Here is a 27,472-nt window from a genome sequence, read left to right on the forward strand (position 1 = left end):
ATTCTAATCGATTCGATTGGATTGGACTTGAATGGATGGGATTCAATGCAATTCAACGGGATTCGACGCGATCCAGCATGATTCCGCGGGATTCGGCGCCATTCATCTTGATGTCTATCACGTTGGGTCTTTTGGGCTCTATTTTGCTCTAGTCGGCGATATTCAACTCTATTCTTCTAGACTCTGCACTACTCGACCCTATTCTATTCTTTCAGTTCTCTTCTAGCCTGTTCTGTTCTACTGCATTTTGGTCTAGCCTACCCTACTCTAACTTAGCCTACTGTAATCTCTTCTATACTATTCAACAGACTTGAACGGGATCCGACCTGATTCAGGTCATATCGGCTCGAATCAGCTCCTTTTTGTGCGAATTCAACTCGATTCGGTTGGACTTGGCCCTTTTCCTCTCTCTTCGGCTCTTTTCGGCAGGATTTGACTCTATTTGACTCTAGTCTACTCTTCTCTATTCTTTCTGTTCTATTCTAATCTATTCTTTTCTACCCTACCCTACCCTACCCTCATCTTACCTGCCCTACACTAAACTATTGGATTGGATTCGACACTTTTCAACGCGATTCGACATGATTCTTCTCGATTCACCTCGAATTTGGTGGATTCGGCTGCATTCAGCTCTCTTTGGCTCTATTCAACTCTATTGGACTCGATTCTACTGTACTCGTCTCTACTTCATTCTATTCGATTCTTTCTCTTGGGTTCTGTTCTAGTCTAACCCCTCCTACTCTACCCTCCTCTACTCTAATCTAGTCCATTCGATTCAATGCCTTTCAAGGCAATTCCATGGGATTAGGCTTGAATTGGCTCGATTTAGCTCGATTTGGCTTGAATCGGGTCAATTTGGCTCGATTCTGCTCGATTCAGCATCATTAGGCTCGATCCAAACTTATCCGGCCCTGTTCAGCTCTATTCAACTCTTTTCTACTTTATTCGTCTCTATTTGGCTCCATCCGACTCCATTCCACACCATTCTACTCTGTTCGACTCCATTCTACACTATTCTATTCTCTTCTCCCCCACCCTACTCTAATCTGTTCGATTCATTGAGATTTGTCTCATTTCCTCTCCATTCGACTCGATTCAGCTCGAATTGGATCTATTCATCTCTATTCTGCACTACTCGACTCTGACTAGTCTACTCTACGCCACTCTACTCCATTCTACCCTTTGTATTCTCTTCTCTTCTACTCTATGCTTCTCTAGTCTATTCCTCTGTGCCCTACCCTATTGAATCCCAGCCTAACCTACACTACTCTAAGCTGTTCTATTGAATTCGATTGCATTCAATTCGATCCGATTGGACACAATTGGACGGGATTCGGTGAGATTTCATGAGATTCGATGGGTTTTGGTGGGATTGGTTGGACTTCGACGAGATTCGATGCAATAGGATGCGATTAGGTGCGATTTGGCTCGATCTAGCTTGGCTCATTTTCTTGGTCTCTATTTGGCTCGTTCCAGCTCCATTCGGCTCCATTCAGCTCGAATCTGGTTGATTTGACTTGATTGGGCTCGATTGCGCTCAATTGGGCTCGACTCAGCCCTAGATGTCCCTATTCGGTGCTATTCCGCTCTATTCAACTCTTTTCTAGTCTATTCATCTCGGTTTGACTGCATTTGACTCCATTCCACACCATTCTACACTCTTCTATTTGACAGAACCCTATCCCGCCCTAGTCTTTCCTCATCTAGTCTGCTCTTTTCGATTCTGTTGTATTGGATTCTCGTTTTCTCTTTTCTCTATTCCATTCTATGCTACTCTACCATACCCTACACGAAACTAACCTATCCTGACTTATCCTCTTCTATTCTATTGGATTCTGTTTTCTCTGTTCTACCGTATGCTACCCTACCTTATGAAACGCTACTGTACCATACCCTACTCCATCGGGGTACTCAAGAAGGGTACTAGTTTGGAAAAGGGACTACCTAAGGCAAGGGTACGAGTTCAGGCTACTAGTTAGGGCCACTGTACTAGTTAAGAGTACTAGTTAATGGACGGGTACTAGTTAAGGCTACTAGGAAGGCAAGGTACAAGTGAAGGCTACGACTTCAGGCAAGAGTATTAGTTTAGGCTACTAGATGATGCAAGGGTACAAGTTCATACTACTAAAGGCCAGGGTACTAGTTAAGGCAACTGGTAAAGGCAAGAGTAGTAGTTATGGGTAGTGATAAGGCCAGGGTACTAGTTAAGACTACTAGTTAATGACAGGGTACTAGTGGAGGCAAGGGTACTAGTGAGGGCCAGGGTACTAGTTAAGGCTGGGCTACTAGTCCATGCAAGGCCACTACTTAAGGGTACTAGTTAAGGTTTGGCTACTAGTTAAGAGTAGTAGTAAGGCAAGGGTAGACGTTAAGGCTGTTCCTTAAGGCAAGGTGACTAGTTAAGGGTACTAGTTACGACAAGGCTTCTAGTTCAGAATACTAGTTAGGGCCACTGTGCTAGTTAAGAGTACTAGTTAAGACTACTAGTAAGGCAAGGAACGAGTTAAGGCCACTACTTCAGGCCAGAGTGCTAGTTAAGTCTACTAGTCGATGCAAGGGTACATGTTAATACTACTGGCTAAGTCCAGGGTGCTAGTGAAGGCAACTGGTGAAGGCAAGGGTAGTAGTTATGGGTACTGATAAGGCCAGGCTACTAGTTAAGACTGCTAGTTAATGCAAGGGTACTAGTTAAGGGTACATGTTGAGGCAAGGGTAGCCATTAAGACTATTCCTTAAGGCAAGGCTCCTAGTTAAGGGTACTAGTTAGGACAAGGCTACCAGTTCAGGATACTAGTTAGGGGCACTGTACTAGTTACGAGTACTAGTAAAGGCACGGGTGCTAGTTAAGGCTGCTAGTTAAGGCAAGGTACAAATTAAGGCCCCTGCTTAAGGCAAGAGTACTAGTGAAGGCTACTAGTTGATGCAAGATTACAAGTGAATACTACTAGTTCAGGCCAGGGTACTAGTTAAGGCAACTGGTTACGGCAAGGGTAGTAGTTCTGGGTACTGATACGGTCAGGGTACTAGTTAAGACAACTGGTTAATGCGAGGGTACTAGTTAAGGGTACTACTTAAGGCTGCCAGTGAAGGCCAGGGTCTTAGTTCAGGCTACTGGAGAAGGCCAGGGTACTAGTGAAGGCAAGGCTAGTAGTTAAGGGTACTAGTTCAGAGAAGGCTACTAGTTCAGGACACTAGTTAGGGGCACTGTGCTAGTTAAGAGTACTAGCTAAGGCACAAGTACTAGTTCAGGCCACTACTTAAGGCAAGAGTACTAGTTCAGGCTACTCTTTGATGCAAGTTTACAAGTTGATACTTCTAGTTAAGGCCAGGGTCCTAGTTAAGGCAACTGGTTAAGGCAAGGGTACTAGTAAAGGCAAGGCTACTAGTTCGGGGTAGTAGTTAAGGCTTGGCTACTAGTTAAGGGTACCAGTAAGGCAAGGGCAGACGTTCAGACGATTACTTAAAGCAAGGCTACTAGTTCAGGGGACTAATTCAGACAAGGCTACTAGGTCAGGCTACTCGTTATGGCCGCTGTACTAGTTAAGAGTGCTAGTTAAGGCACAGGTACTAGTTAAGGATACTAGTTAAGCAAGGTACAAGTGAAGGCTACGACTTCAGGCAAGACGACTAGTTTAGGCTACCAGTGGATTCAAGGGTACAAGTGAATACTACTAGTTACGACCAGGGTACCAGTTAAGGCAGCTGGTTAAGGCCAGGGTAGGACTTATGGGGTCTGAGAAGGCCAGGTACTACTTAAGACTACTAGTTAATGCGAGGGTACTAGTTAAGGGTACTAGTTGAGGAAGGCTACGAGTGAAGGCCAGGGTACTAGTGAAGGCTACTGGTGAAGGCCAGGGTACTAGTTAAGGCAGGGCTACTAGTTCAGGTTACTAGTAAGGCAAGGGTAGACATGAAGACTATTACTTAAGGCAAGGCTACTAGTTAAGGGGAGTAGTTCAGACAAGGCTACTAGTTCAGGATACTAGTTAAGGCAAGGGGAGTAGTTCAGATTCAGAATTGAGGGTACTTGTCAAGGCAAGGCTACTCTTCAAGGCTAGTTGTCTAGCCTACTGATCTATACCACTAGTCTGACTAGTCCAGCTGTCTTGTCTAGGCTACTCCTCTAGACTTCTCTTGTCTACTCTACTCTAGTCTACTTTCGTCTACCCTAGTCTACCCAATCAAAAACCACCCTACCCTAACCTTTTCGAATCTATTCAATTGGATTCGATTCAAAGCATTTCAATGTGATGGGACGCGATGATGCTTGAATCGGCTCATTCGGCACCATCAGCTCGATTCAGCTCGATTTGGCTTGAATCGCTTCGATTCAGCTTGTTTCAACTCAATTCGACTTGGTTCAGCCTTATTCGGCTCGATTCGACTCTTTTCTACTCTAGTTTTCTCTATGCAACTCCATTCGACTCGATTCTACTCTATTCTGTTCTACCCTACCCTACTCTAATCTATTCTAATGGATTCGATTGGACGCTATTCGACGCGATTCATCACGTTTTGTTTCCATTGGGCTCGATTCGGCTAGAATTGGCTCTATTCAGCTCTATTCTGCACTATTTCACTCTGTTCGACTCTACTCTTCTCTCCTTTACTCTTCTCTGCTCTACCGTACTGTGCTATATTCTCTTCCTTCTATTATGTACTGTTCTAGTCTATTCTGTTCTACCCTCCCAGCCGCTCCCCTCCCCTTCTCTAATCTTTGATTCTGTTCGAGTCATCGCATTTTCACGCCATTCGACCCGATTAGGCTTGAATCAGATCAATTCCCTTCGAATCGGTTCGATTGGGCTCCATTTTGCTCCATTCAGCTCCAATGGCATCGATTCTGCTGCATTCTGCTCGATTAGGCCTTCTTTGGCCCTATTCGGCCCAACTATGCTCTATTCGACTCTTTTCTACTCTATTCGTCTCTAGTCGGCTCCGTTCTAATCCATTCCACACCATTCTGCACTATTCTCCTCTACCCTTCCCTACCCTGATCTATTCTAATGGATTCGATTCGACCCGATTCAAAGCGATTCAACGCGATTCATCTTGTTTTGTCTCCATTGGCCTCAATTCGGCTATGTTCTGCACTATCTGACTCTTTTCTACTCTATTCTATTCTGCTGGATTCTTTCTCTTCTGTTCTGTTCTCTCCTATTCTGTTGGACTCTGTTCTATCCTACCCTACCCAACCCTACTGCACCCCACCCAAACCCACCCTACTTGAATCTGTTTCATTCAATTCGATTCACTTCGACGCGATTTGACAGGATTCGACGGGATTCGACCAGGTCCGAAGGCATTTGACGGGATTCAAAGAGATTAGACGAGATTCCACACGATTCAACGTGATTCAGCAGAATTCTAGGAGATTGGACGCAATTCGAAGTTATTGGACGTGATGGGACGTGATTCGTCGTGATTCGACGACATTCGATGCAATCCGATGCGATCCGAAGCGATTCGACCCGGTCCGACACAAAACGATGTGATTTGATGCGATTCGACGTGATTCGATGTGCTTCGACGCTATTCAGTGACAGTCGGCGTGATTCTGCTTGATTCAGCTCCATTAGGTGCGAATCGGCTCTATATGGCTCCTTTACGTCTCTATTCGGCTCCATTCAGCTCTGTTTTCTCTATTCGTCTCTATTTGGCCTATTCGGCTCTATTCGACTCTATTCGAGTCTATTCGACCCTACTCTTTTCTACTCTATTCTATTCCTTCTATTCTGTTCTAATCTCTTCTGGTCTACTCTACTCTATTCTATTCCACCCTCCCCTCCCCTTCTCTAATCTAGACGTTTGGATTGGATTGGATGCATTGAACGGGATTCGACCTGATTAAGCTTGAATCAGCTCGATTCGATTCGATTTGGCTCTATTCGGCTCGTTTTGGCTTGAATTGCTTCGATTCTGCTCAATTCGGCCTCTTTCGGCCCTATTCTGCTCTATTCGACTCTTCTCTACTCTTTTCGTCTCTATTTGACTCCATTCTACTCCATTCTATTTATTCCACACCATTCTACACTATTCTGCTCTACTCTATCCTACACCACTCTAATTTACTCGAATCGATTAGACGTGATTCCTCTCATTTCGACTCCATTCGGCTCTATTCAGCTGTATTCGAGTCTACCCTATTCTACACTAGCCTACTCTATCGTACTCTAGTCTACTCTTCTCTATTTTCTTTCTTCTTCCCATTCTGTTCTGTTCTAGTCTACTCTACCCTATGCTACCCAACTCTAATCTATTCTAATCCATTTGATTGGATTGGATTCAACCCCTTTGGACACGATTCGGCTCAGTTTGGCTCTATTTAGCTCTGTTCGAATCTATTCTACTCTACTCTGTTTCCCTCTACGCTACTCTAGCCTACTGTTTTCTGTATTCGTCCTGTACTGTTCTGTTCTCTTCTGTTTTATTCTGTGCCACTCTACTCTACTCTAGTCCACCCTGCCATACCCGAACCTCCCCTACTCTAATCTGTTCAATTCGATTCCATGAATTCGGACACGATTCAGGTGGAACTGGTTCGATTCATGTCCATTCGGCTCCATTTGGCTCGAAGAGTGTCGATTCAGCTGGATTCGGCTCAATTGGGCTCCATTAGGCTCGATTTGCTGGATTTGGCTCCATTCAGCTCGATTCGGCCCTCTTCGGCCCTCTTCAGCACTATTCGGCTCTATTCGGCTCTTTTCTACTCTTTTCGACTCCATTCGATTGCGTTGCACAGCATTCTACTCCACTCAACACTATTTTACTCTACCCTACCCTAATTGACTGGAATTGGTTCGAGGGGATTCAACGCGATTTGCCTTGTTTCTTCTCCATTTGGCTCGATTCGACTCTATTCGACTCTGTTCTACTCTACACTATTCTGCTCTGCTCTAACCTTTTGGACTCGATTCTCTTGTATTCTTTTTATTCTCTTTTACTGTGTTCAATTCTCTTCTACTCTATTTTAACCAACCCTACTCTAATCTATTCCACTGGATTCGATTCCACGCATCTCGATGCGATTCGGCTCCAATCGGCTCCGTTGCACTCCATTCATCCCTCTTGGGCTCCAATCGGTTCGATTCAGTTCTAATCGGCTCCATTTCGCCCTGGTCAGCTCTATTCAGCTTGAATAGGCTCTATTCAACTCTATAGGGCTCTATGAGTCTAGTCGACTCTAGTATCTCTTTTCAACTCCATTCTACACCATTCTACTCCATCCGGCTGAATTCTTCTCTATTCTATTGTCTTGTACTCTACCCTTCTCTAGTCTATTCTAATCGATTCGATTGGATTGGACTTGAATGGATGGGATTCAATGCAATTCAACGGGATTCGACGCGATCCAGCATGATTCCGCGGGATTCGGCGCCATTCATCTTGATGTCTATCACGTTGGGTCTTTTGGGCTCTATTTTGCTCTAGTCGGCGATATTCAACTCTATTCTTCTAGACTCTGCACTACTCGACCCTATTCTATTCTTTCAGTTCTCTTCTAGCCTGTTCTGTTCTACTGCATTTTGGTCTAGCCTACCCTACTCTAACTTAGCCTACTGTAATCTCTTCTATACTATTCAACAGACTTGAACGGGATCCGACCTGATTCAGGTCATATCGGCTCGAATCAGCTCCTTTTTGTGCGAATTCAACTCGATTCGGTTGGACTTGGCCCTTTTCCTCTCTCTTCGGCTCTTTTCGGCAGGATTTGACTCTATTTGACTCTAGTCTACTCTTCTCTATTCTTTCTGTTCTATTCTAATCTATTCTTTTCTACCCTACCCTACCCTACCCTCATCTTACCTGCCCTACACTAAACTATTGGATTGGATTCGACACTTTTCAACGCGATTCGACATGATTCTTCTCGATTCACCTCGAATTTGGTGGATTCGGCTGCATTCAGCTCTCTTTGGCTCTATTCAACTCTATTGGACTCGATTCTACTGTACTCGTCTCTACTTCATTCTATTCGATTCTTTCTCTTGGGTTCTGTTCTAGTCTAACCCCTCCTACTCTACCCTCCTCTACTCTAATCTAGTCCATTCGATTCAATGCCTTTCAAGGCAATTCCATGGGATTAGGCTTGAATTGGCTCGATTTAGCTCGATTTGGCTTGAATCGGGTCAATTTGGCTCGATTCTGCTCGATTCAGCATCATTAGGCTCGATCCAAACTTATCCGGCCCTGTTCAGCTCTATTCAACTCTTTTCTACTTTATTCGTCTCTATTTGGCTCCATCCGACTCCATTCCACACCATTCTACTCTGTTCGACTCCATTCTACACTATTCTATTCTCTTCTCCCCCACCCTACTCTAATCTGTTCGATTCATTGAGATTTGTCTCATTTCCTCTCCATTCGACTCGATTCAGCTCGAATTGGATCTATTCATCTCTATTCTGCACTACTCGACTCTGACTAGTCTACTCTACGCCACTCTACTCCATTCTACCCTTTGTATTCTCTTCTCTTCTACTCTATGCTTCTCTAGTCTATTCCTCTGTGCCCTACCCTATTGAATCCCAGCCTAACCTACACTACTCTAAGCTGTTCTATTGAATTCGATTGCATTCAATTCGATCCGATTTGACACAATTGGACGGGATTCGGTGAGATTTCATGAGATTCGATGGGTTTTGGTGGGATTGGTTGGACTTCGACGAGATTCGATGCAATAGGATGCGATTAGGTGCGATTTGGCTCGATCTAGCTTGGCTCATTTTCTTGGTCTCTATTTGGCTCGTTCCAGCTCCATTCGGCTCCATTCAGCTCGAATCTGGTTGATTTGACTTGATTGGGCTCGATTGCGCTCAATTGGGCTCGACTCAGCCCTAGATGTCCCTATTCGGTGCTATTCCGCTCTATTCAACTCTTTTCTAGTCTATTCATCTCGGTTTGACTGCATTTGACTCCATTCCACACCATTCTACAGTCTTCTATTTGACAGAACCCTATCCCGCCCTAGTCTTTCCTCATCTAGTCTGCTCTTTTCGATTCTGTTGTATTGGATTCTCGTTTTCTCTTTTCTCTATTCCATTCTATGCTACTCTACCATACCCTACACGAAACTAACCTATCCTGACTTATCCTCTTCTATTCTATTGGATTCTGTTTTCTCTGTTCTACCGTATGCTACCCTACCTTATGAAACGCTACTGTACCATACCCTACTCCATCGGGGTACTCAAGAAGGGTACTAGTTTGGAAAAGGGACTACCTAAGGCAAGGGTACGAGTTCAGGCTACTAGTTAGGGCCACTGTACTAGTTAAGAGTACTAGTTAATGGACGGGTACTAGTTAAGGCTACTAGGAAGGCAAGGTACAAGTGAAGGCTACGACTTCAGGCAAGAGTATTAGTTTAGGCTACTAGATGACGCAAGGGTACAAGTTCATACTACTAAAGGCCAGGGTACTAGTTAAGGCAACTGGTAAAGGCAAGAGTAGTAGTTATGGGTAGTGATAAGGCCAGGGTACTAGTTAAGACTACTAGTTAATGACAGGGTACTAGTGGAGGCAAGGGTACTAGTGAGGGCCAGGGTACTAGTTAAGGCTGGGCTACTAGTCCATGCAAGGCCACTACTTAAGGGTACTAGTTAAGGTTTGGCTACTAGTTAAGAGTAGTAGTAAGGCAAGGGTAGACGTTAAGGCTGTTCCTTAAGGCAAGGCGACTAGTTAAGGGTACTAGTTACGACAAGGCTTCTAGTTCAGAATACTAGTTAGGGCCACTGTGCTAGTTAAGAGTACTAGTTAAGACTACTAGTAAGGCAAGGAACGAGTTAAGGCCACTACTTCAGGCCAGAGTGCTAGTTAAGTCTACTAGTCGATGCAAGGGTACATGTTAATACTACTGGCTAAGTCCAGGGTGCTAGTGAAGGCAACTGGTGAAGGCAAGGGTAGTAGTTATGGGTACTGATAAGGCCAGGCTACTAGTTAAGACTGCTAGTTAATGCAAGGGTACTAGTTAAGGGTACATGTTGAGGCAAGGGTAGCCATTAAGACTATTCCTTAAGGCAAGGCTCCTAGTTAAGGGTACTAGTTAGGACAAGGCTACCAGTTCAGGATACTAGTTAGGGGCACTGTACTAGTTACGAGTACTAGTAAAGGCACGGGTGCTAGTTAAGGCTGCTAGTTAAGGCAAGGTACAAATTAAGGCCCCTGCTTAAGGCAAGAGTACTAGTGAAGGCTACTAGTTGATGCAAGATTACAAGTGAATACTACTAGTTCAGGCCAGGGTACTAGTTAAGGCAACTGGTTACGGCAAGGGTAGTAGTTCTGGGTACTGATACGGTCAGGGTACTAGTTAAGACAACTGGTTAATGCGAGGGTACTAGTTAAGGGTACTACTTAAGGCTGCCAGTGAAGGCCAGGGTCTTAGTTCAGGCTACTGGAGAAGGCCAGGGTACTAGTGAAGGCAAGGCTAGTAGTTAAGGGTACTAGTTCAGAGAAGGCTACTAGTTCAGGACACTAGTTAGGGGCACTGTGCTAGTTAAGAGTACTAGCTAAGGCACAAGTACTAGTTCAGGCCACTACTTAAGGCAAGAGTACTAGTTCAGGCTACTCTTTGATGCAAGTTTACAAGTTGATACTTCTAGTTAAGGCCAGGGTCCTAGTTAAGGCAACTGGTTAAGGCAAGGGTACTAGTAAAGGCAAGGCTACTAGTTCGGGGTAGTAGTTAAGGCTTGGCTACTAGTTAAGGGTACCAGTAAGGCAAGGGCAGACGTTCAGACGATTACTTAAAGCAAGGCTACTAGTTCAGGGGACTAATTCAGACAAGGCTACTAGGTCAGGCTACTCGTTATGGCCGCTGTACTAGTTAAGAGTGCTAGTTAAGGCACAGGTACTAGTTAAGGATACTAGTTAAGCAAGGTACAAGTGAAGGCTACGACTTCAGGCAAGACGACTAGTTTAGGCTACCAGTGGATTCAAGGGTACAAGTGAATACTACTAGTTAAGACCAGGGTACCAGTTAAGGCAGCTGGTTAAGGCCAGGGTAGGACTTATGGGGTCTGAGAAGGCCAGGTACTACTTAAGACTACTAGTTAATGCGAGGGTACTAGTTAAGGGTACTAGTTGAGGAAGGCTACGAGTGAAGGCCAGGGTACTAGTGAAGGCTACTGGTGAAGGCCAGGGTACTAGTTAAGGCAGGGCTACTAGTTCAGGTTACTAGTAAGGCAAGGGTAGACATGAAGACTATTACTTAAGGCAAGGCTACTAGTTAAGGGGAGTAGTTCAGACAAGGCTACTAGTTCAGGATACTAGTTAAGGCAAGGGGAGTAGTTCAGATTCAGAATTGAGGGTACTTGTCAAGGCAAGGCTACTCTTCAAGGCTAGTTGTCTAGCCTACTGATCTATACCACTAGTCTGACTAGTCCAGCTGTCTTGTCTAGGCTACTCCTCTAGACTTCTCTTGTCTACTCTACTCTAGTCTACTTTCGTCTACCCTAGTCTACCCAATCAAAAACCACCCTACCCTAACCTTTTCGAATCTATTCAATTGGATTCGATTCAAAGCATTTCAATGTGATGGGACGCGATGATGCTTGAATCGGCTCATTCGGCACCATCAGCTCGATTCAGCTCGATTTGGCTTGAATCGCTTCGATTCAGCTTGTTTCAACTCAATTCGACTTGGTTCAGCCTTATTCGGCTCGATTCGACTCTTTTCTACTCTAGTTTTCTCTATGCAACTCCATTCGACTCGATTCTACTCTATTCTGTTCTACCCTACCCTACTCTAATCTATTCTAATGGATTCGATTGGACGCTATTCGACGCGATTCATCACGTTTTGTTTCCATTGGGCTCGATTCGGCTAGAATTGGCTCTATTCAGCTCTATTCTGCACTATTTCACTCTGTTCGACTCTACTCTTCTCTCCTTTACTCTTCTCTGCTCTACCGTACTGTGCTATATTCTCTTCCTTCTATTATGTACTGTTCTAGTCTATTCTGTTCTACCCTCCCAGCCGCTCCCCTCCCCTTCTCTAATCTTTGATTCTGTTCGAGTCATCGCATTTTCACGCCATTCGACCCGATTAGGCTTGAATCAGATCAATTCCCTTCGAATCGGTTCGATTGGGCTCCATTTTGCTCCATTCAGCTCCAATGGCATCGATTCTGCTGCATTCTGCTCGATTAGGCCTTCTTTGGCCCTATTCGGCCCAACTATGCTCTATTCGACTCTTTTCTACTCTATTCGTCTCTAGTCGGCTCCGTTCTAATCCATTCCACACCATTCTGCACTATTCTCCTCTACCCTTCCCTACCCTGATCTATTCTAATGGATTCGATTCGACCCGATTCGAAGCGATTCAACGCGATTCATCTTGTTTTGTCTCCATTGGCCTCAATTCGGCTATGTTCTGCACTATCTGACTCTTTTCTACTCTATTCTATTCTGCTGGATTCTTTCTCTTCTGTTCTGTTCTCTCCTATTCTGTTGGACTCTGTTCTATCCTACCCTACCCAACCCTACTGCACCCCACCCAAACCCACCCTACTTGAATCTGTTTCATTCAATTCGATTCACTTCGACGCGATTTGACAGGATTCGACGGGATTCGACCAGGTCCGAAGGCATTTGACGGGATTCAAAGAGATTAGACGAGATTCCACACGATTCAACGTGATTCAGCAGAATTCTAGGAGATTGGACGCAATTCGAAGTTATTGGACGTGATGGGACGTGATTCGTCGTGATTCGACGACATTCGATGCAATCCGATGCGATCCGAAGCGATTCGACCCGGTCCGACACAAAACGATGTGATTTGATGCGATTCGACGTGATTCGATGTGCTTCGACGCTATTCAGTGACAGTCGGCGTGATTCTGCTTGATTCAGCTCCATTAGGTGCGAATCGGCTCTATATGGCTCCTTTACGTCTCTATTCGGCTCCATTCAGCTCTGTTTTCTCTATTCGTCTCTATTTGGCCTATTCGGCTCTATTCGACTCTATTCGAGTCTATTCGACCCTACTCTTTTCTACTCTATTCTATTCCTTCTATTCTGTTCTAATCTCTTCTGGTCTACTCTACTCTATTCTATTCCACCCTCCCCTCCCCTTCTCTAATCTAGACGTTTGGATTGGATTGGATGCATTGAACGGGATTCGACCTGATTAAGCTTGAATCAGCTCGATTCGATTCGATTTGGCTCTATTCGGCTCGTTTTGGCTTGAATTGCTTCGATTCTGCTCAATTCGGCCTCTTTCGGCCCTATTCTGCTCTATTCGACTCTTCTCTACTCTTTTCGTCTCTATTTGACTCCATTCTACTCCATTCTATTTATTCCACACCATTCTACACTATTCTGCTCTACTCTATCCTACACCACTCTAATTTACTCGAATCGATTAGACGTGATTCCTCTCATTTCGACTCCATTCGGCTCTATTCAGCTGTATTCGAGTCTACCCTATTCTACACTAGCCTACTCTATCGTACTCTAGTCTACTCTTCTCTATTTTCTTTCTTCTTCCCATTCTGTTCTGTTCTAGTCTACTCTACCCTATGCTACCCAACTCTAATCTATTCTAATCCATTTGATTGGATTGGATTCAACCCCTTTGGACACGATTCGGCTCAGTTTGGCTCTATTTAGCTCTGTTCGAATCTATTCTACTCTACTCTGTTTCCCTCTACGCTACTCTAGCCTACTGTTTTCTGTATTCGTCCTGTACTGTTCTGTTCTCTTCTGTTTTATTCTGTGCCACTCTACTCTACTCTAGTCCACCCTGCCATACCCGAACCTCCCCTACTCTAATCTGTTCAATTCGATTCCATGAATTCGGACACGATTCAGGTGGAACTGGTTCGATTCATGTCCATTCGGCTCCATTTGGCTCGAAGAGTGTCGATTCAGCTGGATTCGGCTCAATTGGGCTCCATTAGGCTCGATTTGCTGGATTTGGCTCCATTCAGCTCGATTCGGCCCTCTTCGGCCCTCTTCAGCACTATTCGGCTCTATTCGGCTCTTTTCTACTCTTTTCGACTCCATTCGATTGCGTTGCACAGCATTCTACTCCACTCAACACTATTTTACTCTACCCTACCCTAATTGACTGGAATTGGTTCGAGGGGATTCAACGCGATTTGCCTTGTTTCTTCTCCATTTGGCTCGATTCGACTCTATTCGACTCTGTTCTACTCTACACTATTCTGCTCTGCTCTAACCTTTTGGACTCGATTCTCTTGTATTCTTTTTATTCTCTTTTACTGTGTTCAATTCTCTTCTACTCTATTTTAACCAACCCTACTCTAATCTATTCCACTGGATTCGATTCCACGCATCTCGATGCGATTCGGCTCCAATCGGCTCCGTTGCACTCCATTCATCCCTCTTGGGCTCCAATCGGTTCGATTCAGTTCTAATCGGCTCCATTTCGCCCTGGTCAGCTCTATTCAGCTTGAATAGGCTCTATTCAACTCTATAGGGCTCTATGAGTCTAGTCGACTCTAGTATCTCTTTTCAACTCCATTCTACACCATTCTACTCCATCCGGCTGAATTCTTCTCTATTCTATTGTCTTGTACTCTACCCTTCTCTAGTCTATTCTAATCGATTCGATTGGATTGGACTTGAATGGATGGGATTCAATGCAATTCAACGGGATTCGACGCGATCCAGCATGATTCCGCGGGATTCGGCGCCATTCATCTTGATGTCTATCACGTTGGGTCTTTTGGGCTCTATTTTGCTCTAGTCGGCGATATTCAACTCTATTCTTCTAGACTCTGCACTACTCGACCCTATTCTATTCTTTCAGTTCTCTTCTAGCCTGTTCTGTTCTACTGCATTTTGGTCTAGCCTACCCTACTCTAACTTAGCCTACTGTAATCTCTTCTATACTATTCAACAGACTTGAACGGGATCCGACCTGATTCAGGTCATATCGGCTCGAATCAGCTCCTTTTTGTGCGAATTCAACTCGATTCGGTTGGACTTGGCCCTTTTCCTCTCTCTTCGGCTCTTTTCGGCAGGATTTGACTCTATTTGACTCTAGTCTACTCTTCTCTATTCTTTCTGTTCTATTCTAATCTATTCTTTTCTACCCTACCCTACCCTACCCTCATCTTACCTGCCCTACACTAAACTATTGGATTGGATTCGACACTTTTCAACGCGATTCGACATGATTCTTCTCGATTCACCTCGAATTTGGTGGATTCGGCTGCATTCAGCTCTCTTTGGCTCTATTCAACTCTATTGGACTCGATTCTACTGTACTCGTCTCTACTTCATTCTATTCGATTCTTTCTCTTGGGTTCTGTTCTAGTCTAACCCCTCCTACTCTACCCTCCTCTACTCTAATCTAGTCCATTCGATTCAATGCCTTTCAAGGCAATTCCATGGGATTAGGCTTGAATTGGCTCGATTTAGCTCGATTTGGCTTGAATCGGGTCAATTTGGCTCGATTCTGCTCGATTCAGCATCATTAGGCTCGATCCAAACTTATCCGGCCCTGTTCAGCTCTATTCAACTCTTTTCTACTTTATTCGTCTCTATTTGGCTCCATCCGACTCCATTCCACACCATTCTACTCTGTTCGACTCCATTCTACACTATTCTATTCTCTTCTCCCCCACCCTACTCTAATCTGTTCGATTCATTGAGATTTGTCTCATTTCCTCTCCATTCGACTCGATTCAGCTCGAATTGGATCTATTCATCTCTATTCTGCACTACTCGACTCTGACTAGTCTACTCTACGCCACTCTACTCCATTCTACCCTTTGTATTCTCTTCTCTTCTACTCTATGCTTCTCTAGTCTATTCCTCTGTGCCCTACCCTATTGAATCCCAGCCTAACCTACACTACTCTAAGCTGTTCTATTGAATTCGATTGCATTCAATTCGATCCGATTGGACACAATTGGACGGGATTCGGTGAGATTTCATGAGATTCGATGGGTTTTGGTGGGATTGGTTGGACTTCGACGAGATTCGATGCAATAGGATGCGATTAGGTGCGATTTGGCTCGATCTAGCTTGGCTCATTTTCTTGGTCTCTATTTGGCTCGTTCCAGCTCCATTCGGCTCCATTCAGCTCGAATCTGGTTGATTTGACTTGATTGGGCTCGATTGCGCTCAATTGGGCTCGACTCAGCCCTAGATGTCCCTATTCGGTGCTATTCCGCTCTATTCAACTCTTTTCTAGTCTATTCATCTCGGTTTGACTGCATTTGACTCCATTCCACACCATTCTACAGTCTTCTATTTGACAGAACCCTATCCCGCCCTAGTCTTTCCTCATCTAGTCTGCTCTTTTCGATTCTGTTGTATTGGATTCTCGTTTTCTCTTTTCTCTATTCCATTCTATGCTACTCTACCATACCCTACACGAAACTAACCTATCCTGACTTATCCTCTTCTATTCTATTGGATTCTGTTTTCTCTGTTCTACCGTATGCTACCCTACCTTATGAAACGCTACTGTACCATACCCTACTCCATCGGGGTACTCAAGAAGGGTACTAGTTTGGAAAAGGGACTACCTAAGGCAAGGGTACGAGTTCAGGCTACTAGTTAGGGCCACTGTACTAGTTAAGAGTACTAGTTAATGGACGGGTACTAGTTAAGGCTACTAGGAAGGCAAGGTACAAGTGAAGGCTACGACTTCAGGCAAGAGTATTAGTTTAGGCTACTAGATGACGCAAGGGTACAAGTTCATACTACTAAAGGCCAGGGTACTAGTTAAGGCAACTGGTAAAGGCAAGAGTAGTAGTTATGGGTAGTGATAAGGCCAGGGTACTAGTTAAGACTACTAGTTAATGACAGGGTACTAGTGGAGGCAAGGGTACTAGTGAGGGCCAGGGTACTAGTTAAGGCTGGGCTACTAGTCCATGCAAGGCCACTACTTAAGGGTACTAGTTAAGGTTTGGCTACTAGTTAAGAGTAGTAGTAAGGCAAGGGTAGACGTTAAGGCTGTTCCTTAAGGCAAGGCGACTAGTTAAGGGTACTAGTTACGACAAGGCTTCTAGTTCAGAATACTAGTTAGGGCCACTGTGCTAGTTAAGAGTACTAGTTAAGACTACTAGTAAGGCAAGGAACGAGTTAAGGCCACTACTTCAGGCCAGAGTGCTAGTTAAGTCTACTAGTCGATGCAAGGGTACATGTTAATACTACTGGCTAAGTCCAGGGTGCTAGTGAAGGCAACTGGTGAAGGCAAGGGTAGTAGTTATGGGTACTGATAAGGCCAGGCTACTAGTTAAGACTGCTAGTTAATGCAAGGGTACTAGTTAAGGGTACATGTTGAGGCAAGGGTAGCCATTAAGACTATTCCTTAAGGCAAGGCTCCTAGTTAAGGGTACTAGTTAGGACAAGGCTACCAGTTCAGGATACTAGTTAGGGGCACTGTACTAGTTACGAGTACTAGTAAAGGCACGGGTGCTAGTTAAGGCTGCTAGTTAAGGCAAGGTACAAATTAAGGCCCCTGCTTAAGGCAAGAGTACTAGTGAAGGCTACTAGTTGATGCAAGATTACAAGTGAATACTACTAGTTCAGGCCAGGGTACTAGTTAAGGCAACTGGTTACGGCAAGGGTAGTAGTTCTGGGTACTGATACGGTCAGGGTACTAGTTAAGACAACTGGTTAATGCGAGGGTACTAGTTAAGGGTACTACTTAAGGCTGCCAGTGAAGAAGGCCAGGGTCTTAGTTCAGGCTACTGGAGAAGGCCAGGGTACTAGTGAAGGCAAGGCTACTAGTTAAGGGTACTAGTTCAGAGAAGGCTACTAGTTCAGGACACTAGTAAGGGGCACTGTGCTAGTTAAGAGTACTAGCTAAGGCACAAGTACTAGTTCAGGCCACTACTTAAGGCAAGAGTACTAGTTCAGGCTACTCTTTGATGCAAGTTTACAAGTTGATACTTCTAGTTAAGGCCAGGGTCCTAGTTAAGGCAACTGGTTAAGGCAAGGGTACTAGTAAAGGCAAGGCTACTAGTTCGGGGTAGTAGTTAAGGCTTGGCTACTAGTTAAGGGTACCAGTAAGGCAAGGGCAGACGTTCAGACGATTACTTAAAGCAAGGCTACTAGTTCAGGGGACTAATTCAGACAAGGCTACTAGGTCAGGCTACTCGTTATGGCCGCTGTACTAGTTAAGAGTGCTAGTTAAGGCACAGGTACTAGTTAAGGATACTAGTTAAGCAAGGTACAAGTGAAGGCTACGACTTCAGGCAAGACGACTAGTTTAGGCTACCAGTGGATTCAAGGGTACAAGTGAATACTACTAGTTAAGACCAGGGTACCAGTTAAGGCAGCTGGTTAAGGCCAGGGTAGGACTTATGGGGTCTGAGAAGGCCAGGTACTACTTAAGACTACTAGTTAATGCGAGGGTACTAGTTAAGGGTACTAGTTGAGGAAGGCTACGAGTGAAGGCCAGGGTACTAGTGAAGGCTACTGGTGAAGGCCAGGGTACTAGTTAAGGCAGGGCTACTAGTTCAGGTTACTAGTAAGGCAAGGGTAGACATGAAGACTATTACTTAAGGCAAGGCTACTAGTTAAGGGGAGTAGTTCAGACAAGGCTACTAGTTCAGGATACTAGTTAAGGCAAGGGGAGTAGTTCAGATTCAGAATTGAGGGTACTTGTCAAGGCAAGGCTACTCTTCAAGGCTAGTTGTCTAGCCTACTGATCTATACCACTAGTCTGACTAGTCCAGCTGTCTTGTCTAGGCTACTCCTCTAGACTTCTCTTGTCTACTCTACTCTAGTCTACTTTCGTCTACCCTAGTCTACCCAATCAAAAACCACCCTACCCTAACCTTTTCGAATCTATTCAATTGGATTCGATTCAAAGCATTTCAATGTGATGGGACGCGATGATGCTTGAATCGGCTCATTCGGCACCATCAGCTCGATTCAGCTCGATTTGGCTTGAATCGCTTCGATTCAGCTTGTTTCAACTCAATTCGACTTGGTTCAGCCTTATTCGGCTCGATTCGACTCTTTTCTACTCTAGTTTTCTCTATGCAACTCCATTCGACTCGATTCTACTCTATTCTGTTCTACCCTACCCTACCCTACTCTAATCTATTCTAATGGATTCGATTGGACGCTATTCGACGCGATTCATCACGTTTTGTTTCCATTGGGCTCGATTCGGCTAGAATTGGCTCTATTCAGCTCTATTCTGCACTATTTCACTCTGTTCGACTCTACTCTTCTCTCCTTTACTCTTCTCTGCTCTACCGTACTGTGCTATATTCTCTTCCTTCTATTATGTACTGTTCTAGTCTATTCTGTTCTACCCTCCCAGCCGCTCCCCTCCCCTTCTCTAATCTTTGATTCTGTTCGAGTCATCGCATTTTCACGCCATTCGACCCGATTAGGCTTGAATCAGATCAATTCCCTTCGAATCGGTTCGATTGGGCTCCATTTTGCTCCATTCAGCTCCAATGGCATCGATTCTGCTGCATTCTGCTCGATTAGGCCTTCTTTGGCCCTATTCGGCCCAACTATGCTCTATTCGACTCTTTTCTACTCTATTCGTCTCTAGTCGGCTCCGTTCTAATCCATTCCACACCATTCTGCACTATTCTCCTCTACCCTTCCCTACCCTGATCTATTCTAATGGATTCGATTCGACCCGATTCAAAGCGATTCAACGCGATTCATCTTGTTTTGTCTCCATTGGCCTCAATTCGGCTATGTTCTGCACTATCTGACTCTTTTCTACTCTATTCTATTCTGCTGGATTCTTTCTCTTCTGTTCTGTTCTCTCCTATTCTGTTGGACTCTGTTCTATCCTACCCTACCCAACCCTACTGCACCCCACCCAAACCCACCCTACTTGAATCTGTTTCATTCAATTCGATTCACTTCGACGCGATTTGACAGGATTCGACGGGATTCGACCAGGTCCGAAGGCATTTGACGGGATTCAAAGAGATTAGACGAGATTCCACACGATTCAACGTGATTCAGCAGAATTCTAGGAGATTGGACGCAATTCGAAGTTATTGGACGTGATGGGACGTGATTCGTCGTGATTCGACGACATTCGATGCAATCCGATGCGATCCGAAGCGATTCGACCCGGTCCGACACAAAACGATGTGATTTGATGCGATTCGACGTGATTCGATGTGCTTCGACGCTATTCAGTGACAGTCGGCGTGATTCTGCTTGATTCAGCTCCATTAGGTGCGAATCGGCTCTATATGGCTCCTTTACGTCTCTATTCGGCTCCATTCAGCTCTGTTTTCTCTATTCGTCTCTATTTGGCCTATTCGGCTCTATTCGACTCTATTCGAGTCTATTCGACCCTACTCTTTTCTACTCTATTCTATTCCTTCTATTCTGTTCTAATCTCTTCTGGTCTACTCTACTCTATTCTATTCCACCCTCCCCTCCCCTTCTCTAATCTAGACGTTTGGATTGGATTGGATGCATTGAACGGGATTCGACCTGATTAAGCTTGAATCAGCTCGATTCGATTCGATTTGGCTCTATTCGGCTCGTTTTGGCTTGAATTGCTTCGATTCTGCTCAATTCGGCCTCTTTCGGCCCTATTCTGCTCTATTCGACTCTTCTCTACTCTTTTCGTCTCTATTTGACTCCATTCTACTCCATTCTATTTATTCCACACCATTCTACACTATTCTGCTCTACTCTATCCTACACCACTCTAATTTACTCGAATCGATTAGACGTGATTCCTCTCATTTCGACTCCATTCGGCTCTATTCAGCTGTATTCGAGTCTACCCTATTCTACACTAGCCTACTCTATCGTACTCTAGTCTACTCTTCTCTATTTTCTTTCTTCTTCCCATTCTGTTCTGTTCTAGTCTACTCTACCCTATGCTACCCAACTCTAATCTATTCTAATCCATTTGATTGGATTGGATTCAACCCCTTTGGACACGATTCGGCTCAGTTTGGCTCTATTTAGCTCTGTTCGAATCTATTCTACTCTACTCTGTTTCCCTCTACGCTACTCTAGCCTACTGTTTTCTGTATTCGTCCTGTACTGTTCTGTTCTCTTCTGTTTTATTCTGTGCCACTCTACTCTACTCTAGTCCACCCTGCCATACCCGAACCTCCCCTACTCTAATCTGTTCAATTCGATTCCATGAATTCGGACACGATTCAGGTGGAACTGGTTCGATTCATGTCCATTCGGCTCCATTTGGCTCGAAGAGTGTCGATTCAGCTGGATTCGGCTCAATTGGGCTCCATTAGGCTCGATTTGCTGGATTTGGCTCCATTCAGCTCGATTCGGCCCTCTTCGGCCCTCTTCAGCACTATTCGGCTCTATTCGGCTCTTTTCTACTCTTTTCGACTCCATTCGATTGCGTTGCACAGCATTCTACTCCACTCAACACTATTTTACTCTACCCTACCCTAATTGACTGGAATTGGTTCGAGGGGATTCAACGCGATTTGCCTTGTTTCTTCTCCATTTGGCTCGATTCGACTCTATTCGACTCTGTTCTACTCTACACTATTCTGCTCTGCTCTAACCTTTTGGACTCGATTCTCTTGTATTCTTTTTATTCTCTTTTACTGTGTTCAATTCTCTTCTACTCTATTTTAACCAACCCTACTCTAATCTATTCCACTGGATTCGATTCCACGCATCTCGATGCGATTCGGCTCCAATCGGCTCCGTTGCACTCCATTCATCCCTCTTGGGCTCCAATCGGTTCGATTCAGTTCTAATCGGCTCCATTTCGCCCTGGTCAGCTCTATTCAGCTTGAATAGGCTCTATTCAACTCTATAGGGCTCTATGAGTCTAGTCGACTCTAGTATCTCTTTTCAACTCCATTCTACACCATTCTACTCCATCCGGCTGAATTCTTCTCTATTCTATTGTCTTGTACTCTACCCTTCTCTAGTCTATTCTAATCGATTCGATTGGATTGGACTTGAATGGATGGGATTCAATGCAATTCAACGGGATTCGACGCGATCCAGCATGATTCCGCGGGATTCGGCGCCATTCATCTTGATGTCTATCACGTTGGGTCTTTTGGGCTCTATTTTGCTCTAGTCGGCGATATTCAACTCTATTCTTCTAGACTCTGCACTACTCGACCCTATTCTATTCTTTCAGTTCTCTTCTAGCCTGTTCTGTTCTACTGCATTTTGGTCTAGCCTACCCTACTCTAACTTAGCCTACTGTAATCTCTTCTATACTATTCAACAGACTTGAACGGGATCCGACCTGATTCAGGTCATATCGGCTCGAATCAGCTCCTTTTTGTGCGAATTCAACTCGATTCGGTTGGACTTGGCCCTTTTCCTCTCTCTTCGGCTCTTTTCGGCAGGATTTGACTCTATTTGACTCTAGTCTACTCTTCTCTATTCTTTCTGTTCTATTCTAATCTATTCTTTTCTACCCTACCCTACCCTACCCTCATCTTACCTGCCCTACACTAAACTATTGGATTGGATTCGACACTTTTCAACGCGATTCGACATGATTCTTCTCGATTCACCTCGAATTTGGTGGATTCGGCTGCATTCAGCTCTCTTTGGCTCTATTCAACTCTATTGGACTCGATTCTACTGTACTCGTCTCTACTTCATTCTATTCGATTCTTTCTCTTGGGTTCTGTTCTAGTCTAACCCCTCCTACTCTACCCTCCTCTACTCTAATCTAGTCCATTCGATTCAATGCCTTTCAAGGCAATTCCATGGGATTAGGCTTGAATTGGCTCGATTTAGCTCGATTTGGCTTGAATCGGGTCAATTTGGCTCGATTCTGCTCGATTCAGCATCATTAGGCTCGATCCAAACTTATCCGGCCCTGTTCAGCTCTATTCAACTCTTTTCTACTTTATTCGTCTCTATTTGGCTCCATCCGACTCCATTCCACACCATTCTACTCTGTTCGACTCCATTCTACACTATTCTATTCTCTTCTCCCCCACCCTACTCTAATCTGTTCGATTCATTGAGATTTGTCTCATTTCCTCTCCATTCGACTCGATTCAGCTCGAATTGGATCTATTCATCTCTATTCTGCACTACTCGACTCTGACTAGTCTACTCTACGCCACTCTACTCCATTCTACCCTTTGTATTCTCTTCTCTTCTACTCTATGCTTCTCTAGTCTATTCCTCTGTGCCCTACCCTATTGAATCCCAGCCTAACCTACACTACTCTAAGCTGTTCTATTGAATTCGATTGCATTCAATTCGATCCGATTGGACACAATTGGACGGGATTCGGTGAGATTTCATGAGATTCGATGGGTTTTGGTGGGATTGGTTGGACTTCGACGAGATTCGATGCAATAGGATGCGATTAGGTGCGATTTGGCTCGATCTAGCTTGGCTCATTTTCTTGGTCTCTATTTGGCTCGTTCCAGCTCCATTCGGCTCCATTCAGCTCGAATCTGGTTGATTTGACTTGATTGGGCTCGATTGCGCTCAATTGGGCTCGACTCAGCCCTAGATGTCCCTATTCGGTGCTATTCCGCTCTATTCAACTCTTTTCTAGTCTATTCATCTCGGTTTGACTGCATTTGACTCCATTCCACACCATTCTACACTCTTCTATTTGACAGAACCCTATCCCGCCCTAGTCTTTCCTCATCTAGTCTGCTCTTTTCGATTCTGTTGTATTGGATTCTCGTTTTCTCTTTTCTCTATTCCATTCTATGCTACTCTACCATACCCTACACGAAACTAACCTATCCTGACTTATCCTCTTCTATTCTATTGGATTCTGTTTTCTCTGTTCTACCGTATGCTACCCTACCTTATGAAACGCTACTGTACCATACCCTACTCCATCGGGGTACTCAAGAAGGGTACTAGTTTGGAAAAGGGACTACCTAAGGCAAGGGTACGAGTTCAGGCTACTAGTTAGGGCCACTGTACTAGTTAAGAGTACTAGTTAATGGACGGGTACTAGTTAAGGCTACTAGGAAGGCAAGGTACAAGTGAAGGCTACGACTTCAGGCAAGAGTATTAGTTTAGGCTACTAGATGACGCAAGGGTACAAGTTCATACTACTAAAGGCCAGGGTACTAGTTAAGGCAACTGGTAAAGGCAAGAGTAGTAGTTATGGGTAGTGATAAGGCCAGGGTACTAGTTAAGACTACTAGTTAATGACAGGGTACTAGTGGAGGCAAGGGTACTAGTGAGGGCCAGGGTACTAGTTAAGGCTGGGCTACTAGTCCATGCAAGGCCACTACTTAAGGGTACTAGTTAAGGTTTGGCTACTAGTTAAGAGTAGTAGTAAGGCAAGGGTAGACGTTAAGGCTGTTCCTTAAGGCAAGGCGACTAGTTAAGGGTACTAGTTACGACAAGGCTTCTAGTTCAGAATACTAGTTAGGGCCACTGTGCTAGTTAAGAGTACTAGTTAAGACTACTAGTAAGGCAAGGAACGAGTTAAGGCCACTACTTCAGGCCAGAGTGCTAGTTAAGTCTACTAGTCGATGCAAGGGTACATGTTAATACTACTGGCTAAGTCCAGGGTGCTAGTGAAGGCAACTGGTGAAGGCAAGGGTAGTAGTTATGGGTACTGATAAGGCCAGGCTACTAGTTAAGACTGCTAGTTAATGCAAGGGTACTAGTTAAGGGTACATGTTGAGGCAAGGGTAGCCATTAAGACTATTCCTTAAGGCAAGGCTCCTAGTTAAGGGTACTAGTTAGGACAAGGCTACCAGTTCAGGATACTAGTTAGGGGCACTGTACTAGTTACGAGTACTAGTAAAGGCACGGGTGCTAGTTAAGGCTGCTAGTTAAGGCAAGGTACAAATTAAGGCCCCTGCTTAAGGCAAGAGTACTAGTGAAGGCTACTAGTTGATGCAAGATTACAAGTGAATACTACTAGTTCAGGCCAGGGTACTAGTTAAGGCAACTGGTTACGGCAAGGGTAGTAGTTCTGGGTACTGATACGGTCAGGGTACTAGTTAAGACAACTGGTTAATGCGAGGGTACTAGTTAAGGGTACTACTTAAGGCTGCCAGTGAAGAAGGCCAGGGTCTTAGTTCAGGCTACTGGAGAAGGCCAGGGTACTAGTGAAGGCAAGGCTACTAGTTAAGGGTACTAGTTCAGAGAAGGCTACTAGTTCAGGACACTAGTTAGGGGCACTGTGCTAGTTAAGAGTACTAGCTAAGGCACAAGTACTAGTTCAGGCCACTACTTAAGGCAAGAGTACTAGTTCAGGCTACTCTTTGATGCAAGTTTACAAGTTGATACTTCTAGTTAAGGCCAGGGTCCTAGTTAAGGCAACTGGTTAAGGCAAGGGTACTAGTAAAGGCAAGGCTACTAGTTCGGGGTAGTAGTTAAGGCTTGGCTACTAGTTAAGGGTACCAGTAAGGCAAGGGCAGACGTTCAGACGATTACTTAAAGCAAGGCTACTAGTTCAGGGGACTAATTCAGACAAGGCTACTAGGTCAGGCTACTCGTTATGGCCGCTGTACTAGTTAAGAGTGCTAGTTAAGGCACAGGTACTAGTTAAGGATACTAGTTAAGCAAGGTACAAGTGAAGGCTACGACTTCAGGCAAGACGACTAGTTTAGGCTACCAGTGGATTCAAGGGTACAAGTGAATACTACTAGTTAAGACCAGGGTACCAGTTAAGGCAGCTGGTTAAGGCCAGGGTAGGACTTATGGGGTCTGAGAAGGCCAGGTACTACTTAAGACTACTAGTTAATGCGAGGGTACTAGTTAAGGGTACTAGTTGAGGAAGGCTACGAGTGAAGGCCAGGGTACTAGTGAAGGCTACTGGTGAAGGCCAGGGTACTAGTTAAGGCAGGGCTACTAGTTCAGGTTACTAGTAAGGCAAGGGTAGACATGAAGACTATTACTTAAGGCAAGGCTACTAGTTAAGGGGAGTAGTTCAGACAAGGCTACTAGTTCAGGATACTAGTTAAGGCAAGGGGAGTAGTTCAGATTCAGAATTGAGGGTACTTGTCAAGGCAAGGCTACTCTTCAAGGCTAGTTGTCTAGCCTACTGATCTATACCACTAGTCTGACTAGTCCAGCTGTCTTGTCTAGGCTACTCCTCTAGACTTCTCTTGTCTACTCTACTCTAGTCTACTTTCGTCTACCCTAGTCTACCCAATCAAAAACCACCCTACCCTAACCTTTTCGAATCTATTCAATTGGATTCGATTCAAAGCATTTCAATGTGATGGGACGCGATGATGCTTGAATCGGCTCATTCGGCACCATCAGCTCGATTCAGCTCGATTTGGCTTGAATCGCTTCGATTCAGCTTGTTTCAACTCAATTCGACTTGGTTCAGCCTTATTCGGCTCGATTCGACTCTTTTCTACTCTAGTTTTCTCTATGCAACTCCATTCGACTCGATTCTACTCTATTCTGTTCTACCCTACCCTACCCTACTCTAATCTATTCTAATGGATTCGATTGGACGCTATTCGACGCGATTCATCACGTTTTGTTTCCATTGGGCTCGATTCGGCTAGAATTGGCTCTATTCAGCTCTATTCTGCACTATTTCACTCTGTTCGACTCTACTCTTCTCTCCTTTACTCTTCTCTGCTCTACCGTACTGTGCTATATTCTCTTCCTTCTATTATGTACTGTTCTAGTCTATTCTGTTCTACCCTCCCAGCCGCTCCCCTCCCCTTCTCTAATCTTTGATTCTGTTCGAGTCATCGCATTTTCACGCCATTCGACCCGATTAGGCTTGAATCAGATCAATTCCCTTCGAATCGGTTCGATTGGGCTCCATTTTGCTCCATTCAGCTCCAATGGCATCGATTCTGCTGCATTCTGCTCGATTAGGCCTTCTTTGGCCCTATTCGGCCCAACTATGCTCTATTCGACTCTTTTCTACTCTATTCGTCTCTAGTCGGCTCCGTTCTAATCCATTCCACACCATTCTGCACTATTCTCCTCTACCCTTCCCTACCCTGATCTATTCTAATGGATTCGATTCGACCCGATTCAAAGCGATTCAACGCGATTCATCTTGTTTTGTCTCCATTGGCCTCAATTCGGCTATGTTCTGCACTATCTGACTCTTTTCTACTCTATTCTATTCTGCTGGATTCTTTCTCTTCTGTTCTGTTCTCTCCTATTCTGTTGGACTCTGTTCTATCCTACCCTACCCAACCCTACTGCACCCCACCCAAACCCACCCTACTTGAATCTGTTTCATTCAATTCGATTCACTTCGACGCGATTTGACAGGATTCGACGGGATTCGACCAGGTCCGAAGGCATTTGACGGGATTCAAAGAGATTAGACGAGATTCCACACGATTCAACGTGATTCAGCAGAATTCTAGGAGATTGGACGCAATTCGAAGTTATTGGACGTGATGGGACGTGATTCGTCGTGATTCGACGACATTCGATGCAATCCGATGCGATCCGAAGCGATTCGACCCGGTCCGACACAAAACGATGTGATTTGATGCGATTCGACGTGATTCGATGTGCTTCGACGCTATTCAGTGACAGTCGGCGTGATTCTGCTTGATTCAGCTCCATTAGGTGCGAATCGGCTCTATATGGCTCCTTTACGTCTCTATTC

Source organism: Elephas maximus, chromosome 5, assembly GCF_024166365.1.
Source record: "Elephas maximus indicus isolate mEleMax1 chromosome 5, mEleMax1 primary haplotype, whole genome shotgun sequence".
Classification (NCBI taxonomy): domain Eukaryota; kingdom Metazoa; phylum Chordata; class Mammalia; order Proboscidea; family Elephantidae; genus Elephas; species Elephas maximus.